This window comes from Cynocephalus volans, chromosome 13, assembly GCF_027409185.1.
Source record: "Cynocephalus volans isolate mCynVol1 chromosome 13, mCynVol1.pri, whole genome shotgun sequence".
Classification (NCBI taxonomy): Eukaryota; Metazoa; Chordata; class Mammalia; order Dermoptera; family Cynocephalidae; genus Cynocephalus; species Cynocephalus volans.
In genome coordinates this window covers 14,427,669-14,453,007 of record NC_084472.1, presented here as the reverse complement: position 1 = coordinate 14,453,007, position 25,339 = coordinate 14,427,669, and positions in this window count along the sequence as shown.

The window sequence follows — 25,339 nt, the reverse complement described above, 5'->3', positions numbered from 1 at the left end:
ATGTTGTCTTTCGGACAAGACATTTGGAAAATAATTGACATACAGCTGCTGTGGCCATAAGAAATGCAGCACACACAAAAGAAGAACATGAGATTGCATCTCTCTTCAAAGACGGGCAAAGTCAGGGTTCCACTTGAGCAGAATGGTATGTACTGCTGTGTCATTGTGTCATTTCATCTATTCTGTTCCAAGAAATTTCATATGACAAATTGTAAATTACTTATTCTAACAATGGCCTTTAATTTCAGTAGAGTGCAGACTGTTGAGTCAGCCAGCCCAAGTTCAAATCCTGCCCCCCTCACCTGGGACAAGATTATTCCTCTTATGCATCAATTTCCTTACTGAAAGTTTTAAGCTTGAATTTATTGTATTTAGAACAGGATAAAATGGGAATTTCAAATTAGTGTGGGGAAATGATGCCAAAGGAAATTGGTCTCAGAATAATCGGTTAACCATTTGAGAAAAATATTGTACAGAGTAAAATGTGAAAAAAAAAAAGGAAAAAAGTGAAAGGATAAGTGAGTTAGAAGATAATTCAGGTAAATATATTGGGAACATAAATGCAAAGAAAACATTTGATAGGCTTGACAGTGTAAAAACTAAATTTTATCAAAAAACAAAATTGAAAGGCAAAAAGAAAAAACAATACTTTCAACATAAATGTATAACAAATAATTGCTATTCCTTATCAAAAGAGCTCTTGAGATCAGTAAGGAAACAATGAACACCTTAACAGAAAATAGAAAAAAGACACGAACAGGAAATTTACAATATAATTGATATTAATTAGCATGATTTGATTATTCCACATTGTATACTTATGTCAAAACATCACATTGTACCTTATAAATGTATACATTATGATTTGTCAATCAAAAATAATATTAATAATAAATTTTCAAAAATTTTAAAACATAAACAATCTGTGATAAATATTCTATTACAACGAGAATCAGAAAAATGCAAAATAAAAATAAAAATGATTGGTTAGAGCACAGTGTTATAACCCCAAGGTCAAGGGTTTGGAACTCCATACTGACTAGCCACAAAAAAAAAAAAATAACATAAATAAAATAAAATAAGAATGAGATGTCATTTTGTATCTAACTTGAAATACTTACAAAGGACAATAATAATGTGTATTGGTAGAGGTTTAGGAAAATAGGCATTCTCATACACGCTGATAGGAGCATAAATTTAGTAAAGAAAAAGTTCTGTTTTAGTACAATTTCAACAAATATTTATTGAGCATGTATTATTATGTACCAAGCTCTGTGTCAGATGTGGTCAACAAGACTATGAAGGGTTCTGCCCTTTTTGGAGACTTCAGTTCAGTAGTGAGAGGTTGGAGGGTGAGAGAAAAAAGAGAAAGTGAATAATTAGAACATACCTAGTATATACTACTAATAATGATATAATATTCATATTCTACTTTCACAGGCTTAATAGGCCCTGCCTGCATAGCTGCAGAAATACAGGGAGAACATCCATCTCTACCGACGCTCATTCACCCTCATCAGACTCCCCCCAGGCTTCTGGAGGTTCCCAGAAGGTTTCTCACATATTCAGGAAAAAAAAAAAAAAATTATCAGTACTCTTCCATTCCCATCTCCTTCTTGTTCTCCTCTTTCCCTAAATTAGTTGAGCAGGTACTTCACATTGTCATGACTGCTGTGGCCCCTCTAACAATAATTCTGCACTACCCATGGCGTTCTCTCTGATCCCCTCAAAGCCACAGAACAGTTTCAAGAAAGACTCTGCCCTATCCAGGCCTGCCTTCCCCAAGAAAGTCATGCCCTGTTCATCAGTACATCAGAACCATCAGATTTCTGTACTCATAAATTATCTGATGCTGGCTTTCTTCCAAGGATCAACCCTAGAGAAATTACAGAAGCTAGAGGGAAATATGAATTCCATGCACTCTTACAAAGTGAGAAAACCCTGGGGTGATGAAGGGTGTATTGAACTTATGTATGTGGAAAGTGGGTGGCTGCAGGCAGCAGTGAGACTATGAGGTAAAGGAAGAGGTGATCTACTCTCCCATCTTTCCCGAGTTTTCCTAAGACAATACTTGCTTTCTCCTTCTCCAACACAATAGCAGCAACAGTCCAGGTCACTGGTACCATTTACAGCACTACCAGGCGTGACAAGTTGATTGAAAAATAGAAAACAGAGAAAAAAGGCAGAATATCTGTTATAATCCACAGCTGAAACTCTAGACAATAGTAACTTGATGAGGGAGGGGGCTGCAAAAGTGAGGGGGACCAAAAGGATTCAAGGCTTGCTCAAATACTAGTTAGTGGGAAGATAAAGATATTGTTGAGCTTTTTTTGTTTTTTTTTAATCAATAGAGGTAAATAATTATGAACAGTTTTAGGTTAAGGACCAACCACATAAGGACAAAAATAGAATGTTTGGTTTTTAAACCAGTAGTAGAAAATTCAATCTATCTAAAGAAAAATAGGAAAGGGGAAAACAAAAACAAAATAGAGTAAACATAAATTAACGTAAAATAGAATGGCAAAAACCGCTTCTAATGTAATCAATAATGTGAATGGGTTAAACTTGCATATTAAAATAAATATGTTTTCAGAATGGATTTAATGGAAACAAAAGTTAGTAATATATTGTCTGCAAGAGAATGCTTAAAACAAACAAAAAGACAGAGAAAGATGGAATAAGGTTAAAACATGTGAATGTGAAGCAAAAGAAATCTTCATATTTGACAAAGAATATAAATCAAAAACATCAAAAGGGACAAAGGGGTGTCTGGTAAGCAGAACAATAAAACAAAAAGATACAGCACTCCTATATGTACATATACCTGAATGCAGTCTTAAACTATACCAAGCGACACTGACAGAACATCAGTAAGAAATAAACAAGTTTAGTTTTCAATGGGGCAGAAAGACTATGTAAAAAGATTATGGCCAAAAAATTCCCAAACTGTGAAAACATCAAGCTGCAGATTCGAGAAGCTCTAAGAAAATCCTGAGAATAGATACAAACACATATCTCATTGAAAGAGCTGGAAAAAAAGATCAAGAGAAAAATCTTTAAACCATCTACAGAAAAAAGGCCTATCAGCTGCAGGAGAACAACTGTAATATCAAGATCTCACTCACTTCTAATGGAACCAGAAGAAATTGCAGTGTCCCCACAAGGTGCTGAAGGAAAACAGCTGGGCACCCAGAATTCTGAACTCAGAAAAAATATCCTATCCAAACTTAAAAAAATAGACAAAGATTTGAACAGGTCTTTCACAGCAGAAGATACATATATGGTCAATAAGCACATGGACAAATGTTCTATGCCATGGTCATTAGGAGAACAAAAATTAAAACTTCGTGAGATACCACTACACCCTGCCAGAATGAATAATTATATACTTTTTAATGTCAAAACTAAGTGTGTTGTGGTTGTAGAGTAACTGGAACTCTCAATTGCTGATGGGAATATAAAATGATACAACTACTTTGGGAAAAGGTCTAGCAGTTTATTCCTTTTTATAAACTTAAACACACACCCATGTCCCAGCCATCCCATTTCTAGGTATTTACCCAAAAGAAATGAGAACGTGTTCGCCAAAAGACCTGGATGAGTGTTCATAGCAGCTTTATTCATAAAAGCCAAAAACTGAAAACAGCCCAACTGTTCACTAATAATAGAATGGAAAAACCAATTGGTAAGTTCATATAATGGAAAACTGCTTGACAATAAAAATTAATTTCTACTGATTCTAGTAACATCATAGATGAATATCTAAAAGCATTACGCTTCGTGAACGATGCTTTACACAAAAGAGTACATATTGTATGATTTCACTGTTGTGATTTTTTTCATGATGGATAAGTTTTGTCCATTTGGAAGTTCAATTAAACAGAGTCATTAACAGAAAAACTATTGAACTCTATTTAAGAAAATGCATCCTCAAGTATTGGGGAAGTATACTGATGTCTATAATTTACTTTGAAATGCACCCGAGATGAGATAGGTGAAAGTTATACAGGTGTTCACTGTGACATTTTAAAAACTTTTCTGTATGTCTGAAAATTTCTATAACTTAGAACACTGAAAAAAAACACAACATGGTGAAATTGTTAAACTTTACTAAAAGCCATAGAAGATTTTATTACTAAATACAGAAACATTCTATGTTTTGTTGTGGGATGATATAAAGCTGTAAATTCTCCCCAAGTGATCTACAAATTAAATGTCATCTTAAGAAAAATTTCAGGTGTATTTTTAACTCAATTAAATATTAAATTTTATATGGAAGAATAAATATCTTCAGTTTTGAGTAACTTTGAAAAAAAGAGTAAAGAGCAGGAACTTGTCTAGCAGCTCTCTTCAGATATCATAAAGCCACAGTCATAATAACATGTAATATTTGTGCAAGAACAGACAAATTGACAATATGAAGAACTTAGAGACAGATCCATGTACATGTATGGGACCATCATATATGGCAGATGTGGCCTCACAAATCTGTTGGGGAATGATGGGTTGTTTAGTGAATGGTGTTTGGGGAAAAAGGAAACTGACTCCCTCTCTAATACCACATACAATGTGAACACGAAATGGATTAGATATGAAACAAATGCTATACTGTTATTAGAAGACAGTGCAGGAGAGACTTTATGGACTAAGATGAGGAAGAACTTCTTATACAACCTCAAAGCTCAGACAGGCACACCTAAGTCTCCCTACTCCCGTTTTCCTGCTTCTGCCCCAGTTCCCTGTGACCAAAATTTCTTTCCAACGACATCAGCTCATGAAAGCAGATACTTGAGGGTCAGATGACCATTATTTCAATAATCAGTCAGGACAGAATCCCAGTTGATCATCAATTTAAACACCCTGCCATATCATACAAATTTTTAAAAAATATCAACGTTGTATAGGAATATCAACATTATATAGCAAAATCATAATATTTTAAAACCACTGGAAGAACAAACACCAAAATGTGAACAACAGATCTTACCTGATGGTAAGATTATGTGCTGTTTGTTTTTGCCTGTGTGCTTTTATACATTGAACTAATTTTCTGCATTGAGCAAATAGAACCTTTGTAATTAGGAGGAAAAATTTGTTTCCCCAAAGGGGCCAGATGAAATGAGGACATTACTTTGAGTAGGTGTATGACAACATTGTTTTAGAGCAAAATAGAAGGTGTTGGTAGGCTGCATTCACACAAAAAGAAACACGGGGCTTCAACTTCTTTTGTATGCTCCACACTCCCGAACATCATGCTGAATACTCAATCAGTGTGGAATTGACTTGACTTGTTGACCCTGAAACCACATCTAGTAGGATCTACTAGGACTGCAAAAGAGTAAAGCTGCCTGAAAGTTGGCATGCTTACCACACACACGTACACATACACACGCACATGCACGTACGTACAAAGGCACACACACTCACCCCTCTGGATTCTGGAAACCTGTGAATCAGCCTGTGATGCATTGATAGTGAGTGTTGTAGGGGCTTCCATTTTCATGAGCATCTTATCCCACCATCCTGCTGGTGACAGGGAACAGAAGGAGCTTGGTCCACCAAATTAAAAACATTTCTCTACTTAAGTGATCTATTTCCTTAAAAACATACATGCATGCATGTGTTTCCATCAAAAATATTGTGTCAAGTGTTGATTTTCAACTCTAAAATCTCATGTTTTAAAAAGTCTTTGTTATCAGATTTGAAATCTGACAAGCAGCTTCTAAATCAATTATTATATAGTTAACACTGATATAAAATGTGTACCGTCCTAAGGCTGAGGTTCTTTAGCTCTGGAGGTTGAGTGAATGAAGGAAGATCAATCCATACACTAATAAAATTTTTTTAAATTTATGGCTTTAGTTTTCAGTTTGAATTGGTTTCCTTACACATCTGCATTATAGAAGTGGAATCTGAACATATGCTTTTTATATGTGGAGAGGTGGAGAGAACTAGAAGGAACAAAACTGGATTTGCAACTTTAGGACACTTCTGCAAGATTGAATATCTCTCTATGTTAATCAAGCATGTATTTAGCATCTATTTTAAAATAAGCAGTGTGTTAGACTTTTGGATTTCACGAACAACAATGTCCTCCCTTCCTATATGTTTTCTCTTCCCCGCCTCCCTTCCTTGCTCATCTCTCTCTCCTTTTATTTCTATCCTTCTGCAATTACGTGGCTAAGAAACTTCTGTGTGCACGGTAATCTGCTACCAGTTCTATCTCTTTTGAAGATGTAAAGAACAATTCTTTCCTTTGCTTCTAGGAACATGGAATCCAGTTAAAGTGTGCATCCATGTGCACACGTGCACACAAAGCTAAAACCCAATATAAATGCGACGTGAAAACCTGATGGCATTAGATTACAAAATAGAACAGACGTTACAAGACACTGGTATAAAATAGACAGAAATGAAACAGATGGTCTATAGACAGCCCAAAGAAAACAGAAAGGCTTTTCACTGCCTTGCCAGTTAAACAAGCAAATATCACGGAGCACTTTGTAAGAGACAGAAATTGAGTTTACTTGAAATGGATCACACTGGATGCATAGGGAGGTTAGATCTCAGATGGAGCACAAAGGTTGTTATTTGGCATGGTGCCAGTGAACAGGGAAGACGCAGGCAGGAAGGCAGGAGGTATGGCTGGGGAAGGAGCATGCCAGTAGGACTGGGACACAAGTTCCTGCAGGGAAATGTGGGATAAAGGCAGCTTTGCGGCCTGCCTCCTTTCTCCCAGTGAACATGAACTCAGACAGAATCTAGACAGGAGCACAGAGGAGTGTGCTGGACAACTCATTTTAAATATGGCATCATACTTAAATGTGCCAGGCAGAGTTTCCAGTGTTCATGACTAGCTTCTTCCCTGAATCCAGGTTGCTTGGCCGTCAGAATTAAGGGGAAAGTAAATTCTAGCAGCGTCTGTCTCTGGAGCATGGTAGATAGGCCAAGTCTATTCCACTGGGCGTCTATTGGACTCACCATTTAATCATGTCCAATCATAGATTCCATGTTTTAATCTAATCATATGCTTTGCCTTGTTTTTTCTATAGTTGATGCCAATTGAAAACAACGATTAGCTTACAAGAATCATGGAATGATATGTTTTCTCCGTGGCTGTACCTTAAGCCTTTTATTCCAGGAAAACTAAGGGTAGTTTCTAGAAGTTATTAAGCAAGCATATGTGCCTAAAGAAGCTTCCAAATTTTTAAAAATCTCCCTGGTGTCCTATCTGAGCCATCATAATAATATAGAGCAGTCTCGCATCAAATGTCTAATTGAGTGGATTTTAGGCAGTCATATAAAAAATACGTGGAGACAGAATGTTTCATGCTCTTTAGGTAAACTTAAAAATCAATAAGCATGAAAATACTACTGGAAATTTCCCATAAGTTACATAGAACCCACTGGATACCAGTAAGTGGTCTTCAAAGTACAGGTGTAATAAGATACCGCTGCATCACAGAAACAGGACAGCACCATGAACTTGTACACAGAGGGAAAGCTGAGACTATGTCCCAACCTGCACTGACAAAACTGCCCACACACTATCAAATTCCTCAAACCAGGAACGGCAAATGCCCCACTCATGAAAGATATTGCTGCTAACCAGTTGGGGCACTCTCTGCTGAGCCTGAATGCAGCCTCAGAATCCTTCTCAACACAGTGCTGCAGCAGGCAGTACCCCTTTATAAAAGAGTTGTTACATGAGACAGAATCTATTTGTCATTCCTGACATACATCCGTACCTGCGTTATGCACACGCAGTACATTGGCAGAGTAAAACAAGGAATAAAAGAACTAAATTAACTCTCTGGAAGATGGCATACCTGATGTTACTCACTTCTTCATTCATGTAGAATCTGACAAATATCTGCAGAGGATCTACTAGAAGCTACGTTCCTGCGTTCCTGCCCTCTTCAAACTTATATTCTAATATAAAAATTATTTGTTATTATCAACATACACATATAATTGCAAATGAAATAACGGCAATAATTAACAGTAAAGATTATAGAGAAAACATGATGATGGAAATGAAGGGGTAGTGGGAAGAGTTTAACATATTTCTTGGTCAGTTTAGGTTAAAAATGGTCATATATCAGCAATTTCACACTATTTAACTCATTATTTAACAAAGTGGTCAGAGTTTACCCCTCTAGGGGGTGGCCCTTGAACTGATTACCGAACAGTAAGAAGATCCAGGCACACAAAATGACCTGGACTCAAGCTCTCTAGGCAAGACAAGAACAAGAGTGAAGGAGCCGAGGCAGGGACACACTGCATTGAGGGACAGACAGTGCCAGATGGCTGAGTCACAGAGAACCAGAGGGAGGTGGGTAGGAGGCATGGTTGATGAGCTGGATAGAGGCGAGGCCTCTGCAGTACTAGGTAAGGAGTATAAACTTTCTTCTAGTTGCAATGGAGCTTTTCAGCAGGGGAGTCTTATGATTTGGTAAAAACAGATTATTAAAGATTGCTCTGGCTGCTGTATGGGGAATAGGTAGGAAAGAGTGGATCAGAAGGACACTGAAGTACTCTAGGCCAGGGACGACAGCAGCTTGAGCGAGGATGGTAGTCGAGAGACAGCTGGAAGATCCATTCTGAGGGAAGGGCTGGCCAGCCTCATGATAGTAATGTTAGAAATTACCATAGTAATAATCATAAGCAAAACCCACTAGCGATTATCACTGGCCGAGTCCTTGCTGTGTGCTGAGCCTGTGGCTAAGCATTTTGCACGTTACTTTAATTCACACGAAAAGCCTATAAAGCAGATAACTGTTCTTATCCCCACTCTGCCGATGAGAAAACAACTCAGAAAAGTTAAATAGTTTGTCCAAGAACATATGGCCATGAAACAATGAAACTGGAATTCGATGTAAATGTACCTGATTCCAAAGGCAGAGGTTCCTCAGCAGTCTAAGTCCTCCACCTCAAACCAGAAGCCTACGAGTGGCCATGACATGTGACAGATGCATAAACAGGCAGAATGAGGTTGGAGAAATTTCCATAGAAGGCATTCCAGTGATGAAAAAAAGATGAAGGGAAGAAGAGTGAAGCTGGGAAATAAAAGAAGAGCTTCAGCAAACCCCTCCTTCAACCCACCAGCTGCTGGGAAGGGAACCCTGAAGCCCGTGTGGGCACACGCAGCTAACACTTCTGCCTACTCGTTCCTAGCTCAGAGAGAGCTAACCAAGCACCAAGGTGTTTCTTTCCTTAACCAACCCATTCCCACCCCGAAAGCACACACTGATTTGCCAAGCAAGCAAGCATTGGTTACCGGATCCTCTACTGGCCCATTTTCTACAAGACTTAAACATACCCAATCATGGTATTTAGTTCCTCCCCAGTTTCATCAATTTGCAGGAAGCCATACTAAACTTTAAATGAAGACCACAGTCACCACCAACAACCTTCTAGAATGCATACAATTGATTTGCCTTAAATTCCTTTTCTGCCCCTACACCGTTCCAGTGGGTCGAACTTAGCCTCATTCTGGATGAGCATGTTCTTTCATTCAATGAAAGGAATATTTCAAGTTTAAGTGAGTTTGCAGCAAGAGGTATAAACAGGAAAAAAAGACACTGACAATAGGTAGTATAGTTGCAAAGCTTAGTGGAGCCAACTTATCAAACAGTACACTTTGTACTATACCTACAAAAAAAAAAAAGAAAGCTCTTCTTTATCAGAGGGTGTAGGCCTTCTGAGGGGGTGGCAGTGCTACAGACGGTGAGAGAGGTGGAAAACACAGCTCGGCTGAATGTGTAAGGAGTCTACACCTGCCCACAGAGTGGGGAGGACTGGACGGCTTTCTCCCACATACTCTTCAGTAGTTTCATCTTTGAATTCTAAGGACATGTTATAGTCTGCTCTTAATCCAAATTGGTTTGTCTCCTCTGTGAGTTACTCATTGTTACCTGCTCTGCACTTTTCAGGAGCTGACAGTAGGACCTGCCTTGGAGGAGAGGCGAAGTGGAGCTTGTGGTGCATGGGTATGTGCATGTGACTATCCCATAGTCAAATAGCAATGTATCAGGACATTTCTCTCCTTTGAGCCATCAATGTCTTCATCCTTCAACAAGAATGACACTCCAGAGTTATATTTATAGAAAACTAGATGTAACCCTTCTCTTAACGTTTGTTTGCAAAACTAGTGCCCCTCTGTTGGGACTACAGAGAACTGCTTCGTTAAGTTGCTTCTCTTGGTGTTCCTGATAAAGCTTATTAATACGAATAATAATATGATCACCAAACATTACCTTCCCATCAAGACTCCAGGTTCCATGTTTTTATATGCTCACATCAGACAGCAAAATTAATTAACTCACAGCACTTGGAGGTCTTAGAACTTGATGAGTCAAGGGTCATGGAGAACCCAGGAAAGCCTTGATTATAATGAAATGTTAACTGCTAATTACACATCTGAACAGGAAAGATCAATATGACACCGCAGTGTCTCATTCTCTAATTGCCTAGTGGAGCAGCAAGATGCTTCATAACTGAAAAAGATGGCACGCAAACGTGACGCTGGGAACGCTGCTTCTAAAAACACCTGGGAGGCACAAGGCAACACAGGCAGGAAGCAATGCAGGCTTTAACCTCTGTTCTACTGCTGCTCGAGGGTCTGGGGTATGTCACTTATCCACTCAGTGTCAACTTCTCCATGTACAAGGACATGTATAAGTCAATTTGGTGGTGCACAACCACCAATGACAATTGTATTGCAGCAAGACATTCACCTTTACTTCCCAAGCTATAGGAGCTTGCAAATAACATGGCTTCCCTTTCAGCAGTCTATACAGCCAAAATGACATTGTGAGTCTGAGTCCACAAAAGGATGTGCCTTCCCTCATTTGAGAAAGTATTGAAATGGAGGTGGCACCATATCATTAATTCCAAACACAAGCCTCATCGCACATGTAATTGTGAGACCGATGTGCCCATACTTTGGGGAGAGGGCTACAGAGAGACGCATAGTAGTAAGTGATGCCTTAATATCCACAGCTACCCGCCTTCAGCCCTGGAGTCAGCAACATAAGTGACAGAAATGCATGAGGCTTATGGAAATGTGTACTGCTTTTAATTGAAATATGTTATTTTCATAACAAAACTCAGCTCATTTCAAAGTCTCTGAATAAAATGGGCCAATCCAATAAAGCTTGCCTAGGCAGCTCTGCACAGCAGCCGCCCACCAGAACCACCCCAGGATTCAGTTGCAGGTGGAACCCCATATTTTCAGTCCAGGTGGGCTAATTGCTGAAACAATCCTCAAACCCGGTGTTACCCATAGAGGCTTTACTTCTTGCTCCCTTCATAGTCCCATGTGTGTCAGCAGTTGGATTGTGGGTTCTCCATTAGAGAACCCAGGCTCCTTCCATCTAGTGGATCTACCATCCCCCAGGACAGGGCTTCTCAAACTCAGCCCTATTGACATCTTGAGCTGGATCATTTCTTGTTTGAGGGGGCTATCCTGTGCATTGCAGGCTGTTTAGCAGCATTCCTGGCCTCTACCCACTAGATGCCAGTAGCTCTCCTTAGTTATGGCAACCAAAAATGTCTCCGGACATTGTCAAATGCCACATAGGGGTCAAAACCACCTCCTGTGCTTCTACCACCCCCCCACGTCCCCCACCCTTGGTTAAGAGCCATTGCCCTAGGACTTAGGAGTCTCCACTAGATCCTCTGCATTAGGCCAGCAAGCAAAGGAAAAGAGAGAAGGCACCTCCACTCACAGATGCCTCAGCCAGCAGTGACCCCATGTGGGCTCACATTTCACTGGTGAGAACTAATCACATGTCCCCACCTAAAATCAAGGAGGCTGGGAAATGCATTCTAGCTGAATGCTCAGGAAGAAAGGAGAACTGAAATCGGATGGGCATTAGCTGTCTCTGCCACAGCTGTACAATAGCTAGAAATGTGGGTGCAGAAAAGGCACAGGGAAAAGGGGGACTGTTAGGAGCAGACACATCTTCCCAGCATCTGAGCCATGCTCCTTGTTCATCCAATCCTCCCCCCGCCCGTGTCTTTCTTTTTTTTAAAAAAATAATTTTATTGTGTGCATTTAAGGTATAAAACATGTTGTTATGGCATACGCACAGAGAGTAAAAAAGTTACTATAGTAAAGAAATCAAGATATCTGTCACTTCACATCATTGACCATATTTTTTGTTTTTTGTGGCAAGAATCTACTCATTTAGTGTGAATTCCAAATGCAGTACAGTTTTATTACCAAAGTCCTCATGTTGTACATTAGATCTCTAGACTTGTTCATTCTACGTATTTGCTACTTTGCATCCTCTGACCCACATCTCTCTGTTTCTGCCCCCCACCCCCCAGTAACCACTGTTTTGTTCTCTAGGTCTCTATATTTAATTTTTTATTTTATTTTTATTTTTTTACAATCCAAATATAAGCGAGATCATGCAATATTTTTCTTTCTGCCTTTGGATTATTTCACCTAGAATCCTGTTCTCAAACTTAATCTGTGTTGTGGCAAACAGCAAGATCTAGTCCTTTTTTAGGGCTGAATAATATTCCACTGTGCATATATACCACAGTTTCTTTATCCATTCATCCATCAATGGACACTTAGGTTGTTTTCATATCTTAGCTATTGTGAATAATGCTGCAATGAACATGGGAGTGCAGATATCTCTACAAGGTAGTGATTTCATCTCCTTTGAGTATATGCCCAGAATAGGGATTGCTGAGTCAGTGGTAGTTCTATTTATAATTTCTTTAGGAGTCTCCTCATTAGTATAGTGGTGAGTATCCCCACCTGTCCACATCCCTTTCAAGAAGGGTTCCATCACAGCCAACTAGTTTCTTTGTCTTTCTGTATGTATAGTTGAGGGACAAAGAAAAAGACTAAAAGAAGAAATAGGTAGCCTAGGACTATGGAAGAATTTTTAAGTTGAGCTTTGAAGGAGGTGCTTTTCAGGACGTGTGAGGGAGAGAAGGTTGGAAGGACCATGGTATACAAAGAGAATAGATGTGAGAGAAAAAAGGAATTTTAAAAAGTGCTCACTTTGTGATACTTGAGAAATGCATATTTATGTTGAAATTATTCCTTAGTTGTTGAACTATGTTTCCTTGACCACCTCTTTTCATGGGTACACCTTTTGTAGGGTTACTAGTCACTAGGATTTAGGAGTATGTAGGGAGTGAAAGTGTTATGTCAGCCAAGTAGAGGAATAAAAACAGGGAAAGTGTGGTCCATGTCTAGTAAATAAGTATGTATTTCCCTGTAGTTACTGGGTCCAAGGAACCCAAGCATGTGTTGGTCAGCATGCAAGTGCCCATGTTGGAAAAAGAAGGTGAGTTTTGGTGGTTAAGACAGATACATGCACAGAATCTAAGAGGTCAAGTAGGCTATTGCCTCTCACATTTTAAGATGCATATAGTATGAATCATTAAAATGAGTATTCTGATTCATGTGTCTGGTATACAGCCTGAAGTCCTGCAATTTTAATGAGCTCCTGGTTGAGGCCAATGCTGCTGGTCTATGGACCACAATTTGGGTAGCAAGAAAGTTGGAGACAACATAAATGCAGAACACAGGCATGAGGCTGGTCCTGGTGAGAGAAATCATTCGTCCAAGGAGACTCACAAACTCCCATGTCTTTAAGAAATTCTTTATACAATTTCTGTCTGTGTTAGAGGTGGTTCCAAAGTTTATGAACATCTGAGCTTCAAGGTTGTATTTGTCTGTTTCTGTTGCATAGAAATACCTGAAACTAGGTCATTTGTAAAGAAACAATATGTATTGCTTACAGTTTCAGAGGATGGGAAATCCAGAGTCCAAGGAACATACCTGGTAAGGGCCTTGTTGGGTAGTGACTCTTCACAGCAGAGCAGGCTGTCACATGGCAGACGGCAGAAGCAGAGAGAGAGAGAGATTCTCACGTGCTCTCCTTTTAAAGTCAACAGCAACACACCCACGACCACCATTAAACCATCAGTGGATTCACCCATTTACCAGGGCCTGATCCTCACAATCTAATTACCTCTTCAAGGCTCCACCTTTCACCTTTCAATTATCATAATAGGATTTCCCACCCTCAGCAGTTACAGTGGGGATTAAGCTTCAGTGAGTTTGGGGGGACATTCAGGCCACAGTAAAGGTATTTAAATGTGAAAGGAAAAGGAAACTGAGCCCACAGGCTCCAAGTAGACCACAGAGTGATGTAAAGCAGCATGGAGCATTTTTATGAATAAATGCTGAAAGGAAGTGTTTTCACCTTTCCTCCTTCCCAGCAACAGATAGGTGTTATAGTCCTTTAAAGCAAGACGCAGTTGCTCCTGAACAAGCCGATAGGATTCCCAGTCTTCATGACTTGAGTACACACCAAGCATATAAGATCCTGATGCTATAATTAATACTGGGTATTGCTGGCCTCTACCTCAAATTTTTGCATTGCTGTGACCTGAACTTTTAAAATTTGCCATTAGAGGAAAAGAAATCAGCCCTCCATTCCTAATACCTTTAGTCACTGAGAGGATTTCAAACGGTTAGAATTAAAATTAACAATTTCAGCTATTTGCTCATGTTTAACCTTTCCTTTATTAATAAAAATATTAGCACGAAATTCTATTAAGTTCCAAAGCAATTATAAAATAGTTAAACACTGCACTACATCCTAGGGATGTATTCCCAAATGTACTCTGAAATTGTCCGTGCTCAGAACTACCAAGAAAATTTCAATCATAAATATTAGATCTAACAGGCTAGCTCTTTATTTGCCTTTTAGTATCAGGGGTGATGACTCTTATTCCCTCATCCTATGCTAATAACTGGTCCGTTTATGGTGATGATAAATTGCAATTATTTTTGCTAATATACACTTATTACTATGTAAATTTCCTTCTCATTTATTTTCGGACAGTGACAATTGCCTGGACAACCCAGATGAGATAATATCATTGCCACTTACCAGTATTAAATAATGTTAAAAATGTCTTGTGAAATCAATAAAACAAAACCAACAGAATAATAAAAACAAAACTTTAGAAAGCCCTATTAAAAAATAGGAATTTAACACAAAGGAGCTTTGTTAAAAATGAAAGGTAGCCCCAATGGAAGTGATTAGAAATTTTAGAAGCAGAGCAGCTCCTCTCTATGTTCTGAGAACGTTCCATGTTCTAGCAATGGGAGAGTCATACCCCAAAGATTCAGACAGCTACAGCAGGGGCATAAACATACAGAAATTTATGCTAAATAGGTTAGCTTCTCCTCATTTCTCCTTTGAGTGCCTTGGAAAATACACATTTGTGATGGTGCCAGGTTTGGGGTTCAAAGATGTTCTCCATTTCTGTGCACAGGGGAGATCACAGAGAATCAAGTTCCTGTTGGTTTAAACCAGCACTTGGAGAATCTTGGGTTTGTGGCCACATTACAGTGTTATCAATAATCTGGAGTTTTAGCTACCAAATTACACTGATATTTTTGTTAGCTATCCACTTTTATGTGAAGAACGTTTAATTAACAATTTAGGCTAAAGATATTTACATCTATAATGACTATTAAAACAAGTTCTTAGATTTTTAAATAATTTTGATATTATTATAGAGATAATTACAATTTATTTTTAAAGTTAAAAAATTCTTAGCTATTTAGGTTCCTAGTAAGAAAAATCATCCCTAGGGTATTATGATAGTTTTAGCTTTTATATATATAATACAATTTAAGTTAAGAAATAAAGTATCATCATTTTGTTTGCAAAATGCACAAAAGGAGAGCATAATATCTGGACATTATCAGGATAACAAAAATCAAGGCAAGCTCTTTGATGAATATAATAAAGGTATAATCTCCCCAATTTGGGGGCACACTTTTTTTTTTTTTGGTAAGCAGGTAAAACTCAGAGGAATTTACTGCTACGAGATGTTCCTGAAGATGTTAGGGTGTGATTTCAGATCTCTTCAGGAAATACGGGGTTTCGATTACCACCAATGCTTTTTCCTTTCCAATTTTAGACAGATAGACCGACAGTGTATATGAATATGTGTGTATATATATATATGCATTTTCAATTTCAGCAGTCTTCAGAAGGGCTGTATGAAGCGGGTGGGAGGAAGGCAGGTAATTTGCATAACAATTGGCCTAATGAGTCTTATGATTACATTTTAATAGCAGTCACTTCTAGTGTTTTTCATTTATTCCAATCCACAATCCTTCCCATGCCATCTCAGACAGTCATCAAATAATAACAATAAAAAAAAAAACCTATCAACATTTAATGTGAGGTACCCTTCCAATTCTGGGCCTTCCTGTCTTCATTAAGAAGTTGGGATCAGATGATCTCAACCTTTCTGAGTCCACAATTTTATTTGGGTTTGAAGCTATACTTGGGGAGAAGAGGAGGGAAACTTAGCTCCTAGCTGCAAAATGACTAGGCTTCCCTTGGCACATCGTAAGTCTGTGTGTTCTGGGTGGGGGAGCGGACGGGGAGGCAGGGGAAGAAGCTGTCTTCCTTTGAGCCTCGCCGATGGATGGGCACCCCAGCTTAGAGGTAGGCAAGGGGGAAGAACCGTTTTCAGGCATCAGCAACCTAATTCAGAACATTATGAAATATTTACTGCGTTTTTATGGTGCTGTTCTGGGTGGTGAGGGAGTAACCTCGAGGAGCACACAATCCAAGCTGGAGACTGCCCTGCTCCTAGGCCTGTCACTCACTCATGTGAGTCAGCCTCCCTGAGTGTCATTTCATGGCAACAACGATGCTCAGTTGTGAGAATTAAGTAAATTTAAAAGCACTATAAGTCTGTAAAGGATTATAGGCCTATGAACCTCACTTCACAGATGAGAACCCCAAAACCTATGTTTGGCTTTCCCTCGAGGATTGATGTTAGCCCAGAGGACTGGGTTTGCTGGTGCCCGCACCTATGCTCAGAACCATTAGGCAAGATGTGATTTCTGTCCCTCTCAGATCCCTTGTGGAGTATATAAAAATAGAAGGAGAAATAGTTGTGACTTGTTTACAGGGGACAATCTAGCATCCGCTATCTGGAAGACACACACACCAGAACATAAAGTTCCCATTCTCCCCATCCATCCTACAACTGTTGGGCTAGTAAGCTGGGAGCTCTGGAGCCAGGAGCTATTGTGATTTTGCTCTAAACTAGGCATTGTTTGTACAGAGGATTATTCCCCTATTCAGACCAAAGTCATATACGCCTATTCAATAAAGGTTTACAACGAAGGTCTGAAATCCTCTGATGGATTTGAATGGGATTGGAAGAGAAAACAGAGCAGGAGCAAGAGATATCTTCCCTTGAATTGGTTTTTGAGGTCTAGATTTTGGGATATGGGCCAAGAGGGTGGTCATTCTATATTCCTCAGAAATAAATGAATCCTCAAGTACATGCAGGAATAACAAGGAAGAGTGAGAATTAATCTACTTTTGGATTAAAATTAGGAGAAAAACTACTTGACTACTTTCTACTCTGAGTCTCCATTATGAATAGTGCAATCAATGTTCATTACTCTTCAAAGACTGGAACTGATGTTTTTGCCTGCAAAGTGCGTCAGGTGATTTGTGAACTAAATCTGCTCTTCACTAACCCAATCTGGGTCTTCAGAGGGCTCATCTGGTTGGGTGGGTCTCAGTGGGAAAGGAGTCCTAAGGAATGCAAAATCACCTGTACATTGTGACTTGGGCCTACAAACCTCACTTCACAGATTCTCAGAACCTCCATTCCCTGGGGATCCAGGAAGCCTGTGCCCAGGTCAGAGGAGCAGAGTGCATTCTGAAACAGCACTGTCAAGTCAGAACTTCCAGGTCCAGATGGGCCGGATTGCTGTGAGTCATATGTTTGTCCATTAGGCAAATCCCCCTGGGAATACAGCTGATTCCAGAAGCCCCAGCAGCCAAAAGCTGGCTGACAGAAAAGCCTGCATTTCTGTTTAATCATGACACTCCCATATATGCAAAGCTTTCGGGACAGGTAATTGCTGTCACCCTCCACACTTATCTTACCCCTCGCAGCTTCAAAATTTTTATTTTTTATGATTAAATCTTCAAAAAATCCTTATTGCTGAATATATTAATAAGCTTTTCCTTTCAAATGGGGCTTGTTTGTGAGCACTCAAATTCTGTTATACACATTTCTAGCCTCTTACTGCAGAGGCTGAGCCTGACATGGGGTGGCTACCTGGAATGGGTGGGTGAGGGCTCGGGGTACACTGCAGGGTGGATTCACACCGGCTCCTCCATGAAAGCCCACAGGTCTCTCAGAAATGATCCTTTCGCCCACTTAGGAACCCAGTTCCATGTACTTGGCAGCAACCTCCATGATCTTTGGATGGTAATCTGGATATAAACACTCAGGAACTATGGGATGAGGACTTTTCATCTTTTCCCAACCTCAAAGGCAAATTACTGTGTCAAACTCAGAGGGGGAAGTTATGGCTGTGTACTCAGAGTAGAAAGTGAGCTAAAATGCTTTCTTCTTTCCCGTTAAAATTGATTTTCTTTCTCTTCTGTTTTTCTTTCTTCCCTTCTCTCATTTTCTTTCACCTTCCTCCTTTCCTTCCATACTTTCTTCCTTCTATTCTCTTTCCTATCCCTTCTTCCTTCCTTTAAGCAGCAGAGCCCTTAATTCAAAAGAAATTGCACATTTCAAATAAATATGTAAAATGATTAAATGTAACTGCTCTGATTAATAAAGTGAGTGGCACCTGCTCAACTTCCTTCCCTTCCTGTTTCCTCCTCAACTACAGGTGCTCACCACACTGGCAAACACATACCTGCACACCCACACACACCTGCACATACACATGTCTGCACACACACCTGCACACCCCCACACACCTGTACATACACATGTCTGCACACACACATCTGCACACCCCCCCACACCTGCGCATATACAATTGTACACATACCCGCACAACCATACACACCTGCACATACACATTTGTACACCTGTACCCACCTGCACATGTATGCACACACATGTGCATGAACTTACATGGACACACACACAAATATGCACACTGCAGTATGCCCTGTGAACATCTAAAGGGGGGCTCCTTGAAGCCTGGTCTGGAAACTGTTTTAGGACATTTTGGAGTCATTTTGGAATGACTGTTCAGAGTCAATCCCACTAGGATTTGGGACATAGAATTTTGCATGAACTTGTTTCCAGCTGGATAACCTGCGCTCCATTCACAGAATCCACTTTTCCTTAAGCTAGAGAAGGCAAAACCCACACGCAGTCATGTGGAGTAGTCAGAATGGCATTTCCTCTTCCAGATTCCACAAGAGAGGAGGCATCGCACGTGAGCATGCAGCATGTGCTCACCACGAAGTGTTCACCTGTGAGATGGCTTTCAGTGAGCTAGCAGGTTGACCCGGGAGGCTGAGGGCTACCTGGTGGGTTCCACCTTAGAATGAAGTGGGACCGTTATCTTCCTGCCTTCACTTTTGTGGCCATGAGCTGGGAAGACATTTGTTAGGGGAAGCTCTTCCCCTGAACTGGGGGATTGGGGCACAGACTGCCCTGCTGGCCCTCCAGGACCAGGCTACACAGAGAGACGGGGTCTCCCTGTTTGTGGGGAAAAGCTCCAGCCTGTGAGGCAGTTAACTTAGCACTGCAAACGCTGTGACAAACATGCTGTTCAGCTTTGTTCTCAGCAAGCTCATGAAGACGTGCTGCAGCTTCCCTTCCCTGCAGCACAGTGCTGCAGTGACATCTTTGCTGTTCCATCCTAAACTTCAGAGAGCAGGTGGACTGACACTGAAAGGTGAGTCATGTTTGTCCATTAGCCTGTGTTTTAAAATAATTTTCAGATTTTGCAGGAAAGCAACTTAAGGTCTTGTTTTTCACTTCACAAGAATATTGGACTCTGGACCTGCACTAGAGGAAGCTCTGACTGCAGTGAAGTACAGATAAAATTTATGACAATGACTGAGATGGAGGCAGAAAATAGTATTTGCCAGCAGAATGGGTTATGCCCAAAGGTATTCAGCCCGAATTGGCATCAGTAATAGTGCCTACACTAGCCTTCACAGTTCCCCAAAATAACAGCAACCACCAATCTCTCTAGCTTCTTCCCATGCTCGGTTTACACTACCTATTTCCCCTAGTTTCCATCCTATTGATTTGTATAAGGATTTTCCTTTCTGCTCACCTCCTATGGTGGATGGGTAACAGATTTTGGGTACCCCCCCAGGCAAAGGAGTTGCCCCTTGTCCAACTCAGATCACGACTCCCAGATGGCACACCCTGGGAATGAGGAATGTGGGTTGCAGCATGGTGGGAGGGAGGGGGCTAGTGGAACTGAGATGGTAAGGGGGCCCCTGAAAGAATCTACAGGACATCTTGTTGACATTTTTATTCTGGAGGTGAGGGAGGGGCCTGGCAAGAGCTTGGAGAGAGGTGAGAAGGCAGACGAGAATTAAGTAGGCACATACAAAGTGTCCTTCCTACTTTTCTTATTGCCAGCCTGACATTTACGAGCTCGAATGTAGAAAATAATCAGGGTTCACAGATCGATTATGGCAAACATTTTCGGAAGGTCTATGATGCGTAGTGTGGTATAAATAGTTTTTAAATAATCCAAGAGTCATAAGAGAGATGCAAGGTCACTGTCTGGAGAGTTGTAAGTGCATGCTGCAGGGAGTTATGTGGTGGGTCTGAGTTCTGAAGGATGGCTTCATCAGAGGCCAGAGGGCTGGGAGGCGTGAGCATTTAAGACCACACAGTGGGAACATGGTTAGAATTCCAGGAGCACAGCATTCAGGGATGAGGCTAGTGGTAGAAAATAGCCTACAAAGATTAAGAAAGGACTCTATGATCGGGCTAAGGAATTTGAACCCACCATGGATAAAATGGGTCTAATGATCCAGCCTGCATTTTACACATGTAATTTTGATAACTACACAGTATACGCGAGAGTGGGGAGCAGCTCGTGGGAAGGAAGCCAGTGAGGAGGCAGTTGAAATGGGTCACGCAGGAGTCGAGGACCTAATGTGAGGCCGTGGGGAGGGGAACAAGAGAGTGTAGAGACTGAGTGAGAGGCTTGGAGTGAAGGAAGAGTCTGGGATGACGGCAGCCGCCTGGCATGCTCAGCCTGTTGTATTTTTTCTCCCAAGGCATGGGAGGGGACCCAAGGGAACACCATCCCATTTTCAGATCTTGACTCACCTTCCTCACCATTCCAAAAAGGAAGACCCTGGGCCTTTTCAGAACCCTCAAGAGAAGGGGGCTTATCCTCTTATTCGTTCATTATATTATTTCCAAATAGAAAGCAGACTTAGACTGGAGAACTAGCTTTAGTCATAGCAGGTGAGAATGGCTACCTGGTGAGGTATATGTTACTGGCTCAGTCTTCTTTAATCTGTCATTTCATTTATGAGAGGGGAGAGATGAGCCTGGATCTTTTCTGCTTGAAATAGATGCTAGCTCTTCTCTTGGAAATAACTGATCAATAAACACTTAAAGATCAAGATCTTATTCCCATCAGTGCTGTAGCATCTGGAAAGTGGGCACTCAGAAGGATCTGGGCTCTTCCTTCCCTGCAAGGTTTGGGAGCCTACGATTTTCCAGTAATGCAGCTCTGGGCAATTCAATGTGTCCCTTTTTGGTTTAATTGTATTTTTTGGCTCAAGAAATCTCACACTGTTTGGTATTGTCCTGGCTCATCACCAAGTACTAATGGATAGTCTTGTGGCTTTGAGCCCATCATTGGCCTGGCAAGATTGTTCAAGTTTTTAAGCATCAACTTGTAAACAGGTAATGGGTACTACTGAACTTTTACCCATGGAACCAGTCAAATATTGTGAGCTATTTCTGCAACAACAGACGCCTGGTGAGGTATCTGTGTAGGTGGTTTTGAAAGTCTTTAAACCACTGGTTTGTAAAAATGTTATTTGTCCCTCAACTGTTTCATTTGCCACAAACTTTTACACCTAATAAAACTATCTTTTCTCCATTTAAAAATCATTTTATCCCCTTCTACTTCACTATTTAACTCTGGGCTAATAGAACAGAAACATCTGTCTCTAGCAGTAGTGTTGACAAACACTCCACAAATGTTGACTTCCACAAAATAAAAGGAAAGAGAATATACTATAATTCTTCTAAGTCTGCTACCTGATTTTTATAGCACTTGGGCTGGATAATTTTTAGTGATGGGGGCATATTTATTTTTATCTATTGCACTGTGATTTTTATTTAGTTAAAAAAAAATAGGGTCTTCATTTTTAAAGCCACACAGAAGTCTTTCCTGTTACAGTTTTGTGTCTTGATTCATAAAGCATAATTTGAATGAGCATACATGTTTGTGAGATCCTCTCAAATAATAAATCCCCTTCTCTTGAGAAATCTGACGTTTTTCAAACTAAACAAATCTACCATGTTGTTTCACACAACCTACTTGGGGCTGCCACATTTAGCAAATAAAAATACAGGATGCCCAGTTAAATTTGATTTTTAGCTAAATAACAAATACTTTTTCAGTGTATGTCCTATGCAATATTTGGAACATACTTATACTAAAGAAGTATTAGTGATTCAGCTGATGTTCAAATTGGGTGCCCTCTTTTTTATCTGGTAAAACTAAACCTTGTATAAATTGAGGGTTAACCTACAAACCCAACAGCTCTGGCTTCCCCAACATTTCATGTCTTTGTGTAAGACAATTTCAACCACAGGGCCACATTCTTTTGACGGATAGCTCCCTCGTGTGTATTTGGAGAGTGATTTTGACAGGACACTGTCATGCCAGATTCTTAGTAAATGAGCATATGGATCATCCTTAAAGGATAAATGCTAAGGGAACCTGTAAGGAAAAATATGAGTTTCTGGGGACACATGGAAAAACGGGCATCCCTCCATCTCATTCACAACATGCAAAACAAAATGGGGGTGCAATACTCTGGGTCACCAGAGAGGTTAGGTTTAAGTGTCACAGTCACTCAGATGCTAAGATTATAGGACACAATTCTTCGGTTATGAAGATCTTAGCCAGCTCTACAGCCAGGACTGTAACACATGTTAAATTTGAATCTTTTGTAGCCATTTCTCTAAATTGCATTTGACAGAGACAGAGGATTCCACTTACATTCCGATGAAAATTGCTCTACTATTAGACAGACCCTCTTCAGCAGTGTCATTTCACAAAGGGAAGCTAAGGAGAGCTCTTAGTATTCTTCTCATAGGTCCCACAGAAAAAAGGGATCCTATTTTTTTCGTTGCTAAATTTCTTTGGAAAGTTGCTGACCTTAATTTCTCCTTCTCTCCCGGGATGATGAGGTTAAGGAACAACCCCACATGTGCATGAGGTCATTTAAAGACCTAGGACAGCCTAATTATTCGAGATATTATATGGCATTCATATTAATCCAACCCTTAATTTGCCACAATCCTAGGATTACTTCTGGAATGGTGATTAGGATCATGGGCAGACCTTGGAAATGGAGCTTAACTTTCTGTGTTCACAGGTGAGGAAACTAGTGCCCAAAGAGGGACAGACCTAGACCAAAGTGACACATCAAATATAAGACAGAGTGAGTCTTGCACCCAGGTTTCCTGAATCTTTTTTTCACAATTATTTTTATGTTACCAATTTACTCTGTAGGTATAGGTGAAAATCATTCAGGCTTAGAAACAAAAGCCAGTTCACCCACATTCATTACAGCATCATTCACAATAGTCAAAAGGTGGAAGCAAGCCAAGTGTCCATGAAAGGATAAACAGATAAACAAAATGCGGTACATTCTTACAAAGGAATACTAGTCAGCCTGAAAAAGGAGGGAAATTCTGAGACATGCTACAACATGGACAGACCTTGAAGACATTATGCTAAGTGAAATAAGCCAGCCACAAAAGGACAAATAGTGTATGATTCCAGTTATATAAAGCACCTAGAATAATCAAATTTATAGAGACAGAAAGTAGAACGGTGTTGCCAGAGGCTGGGGGAGGAGGAAGTGGGCAGTTACTGTTTAATGGAAGCAGAGTTTCAGTTCTGCAAGACAAAAAGAATTCTGAAGATGGACAGTGACGATGAATTTACAACAATGCGAATGCACTTAATGCTACAGCACTGTACACATTAAAATGATTAGAATGGTAAGTTTTGTTATGTATATCTTCTCACAATTTTAAAGAAGAGTCTTCATCAGGAAAAAGGAAGAAATCCAACTTTGTGAGAGTTCGAGATGCTCACTTCAAGCGCCTGCTAATAAATTAGAATTGAGTTTAGAACTGAGAATAGATCTGAAGCACTCAACTACGTGAATGGTAGAAAAATGGTTAAGAAATCTGTTTCTATAGCAAACATCGGTGACCTTTACGAAAGGAGGATGCAGTGTTTTTCAGGTGGCCTGGAGTGGGGTAGGGCAGGGATTTGTGGGCAAGGGCACTGAGAAGGCCATCCTGTCCCAGAATACCTCCTAGCACTCTGCCATTTCATTCCAGAGAATCAATTTGGTCCAATAGTTTCACTTTTAAAATGCAAATGCCCTAGAAGAGTTCTATTCCAAGGCGTCCAGCACAATACATTTCGCTTTCTTTTCTGGACTTCCCAACTGACGTCCATTCTCCAACCCACCTCATCCTCCAGTCCATTCTCTGCACTGGAGGCCCCTACATATAACTCCCATGCCACCCTGTGCTCTTCCTTCAGGCACTTAGCAAAGCGTGTGATTTACATGCTGTCGTGATTTGCTTCCTGAAGGCAAGCATGGTATCCTCCTTTGTTCTTGTGGCTCAGCACCCAGCACAGTGTTGAGAATAGAGCAAGCCCGTAATAAACACTTTTTAAACATTTGGGTCAATGGGTCAATCAATAACGAGCTTAGAAGATCAGTAGGTCTTTGAAGTTCAACTGGGCAATGGTGAAGCGATGCTATTGAAGTAATCACTGAAGTTTTCCCTCCCATCTGCTCAACAGTTGTAAAACGGACTGTTCTGCCCATACTCCTGTTAAAACATTATAAGAAGATTGCCTGCAGAAGCACTTAAAATGTAAAATTAACCTAGGATTAAATTTCCAACTTTAAGGTAAGTCCTCAAAATTAAAAGCATATTTATTTTTCAATTCTAACTGTTTTATAGCCACAAGTGAAACACTGTAAACTTTTTCTATTTGATGCTTCTAGTGCCTTGCCTGGAATAGCACTTGTTGTACAAAACAGAAACAGCCACACCTTTTTCTCAGTACTTTAGAAGAATATAATCAGTGTGAGTGTATGAATATATATGATGCTTCCAAAACGCTTTATGATAATATCCTCAATACTTGGCTTATTAATATTGTCTCCTTGTGAATTAGAATGCCAAATAATAAACCTTTGTGAAATCCCTCTTTATGACCACTAATGTCCTATAC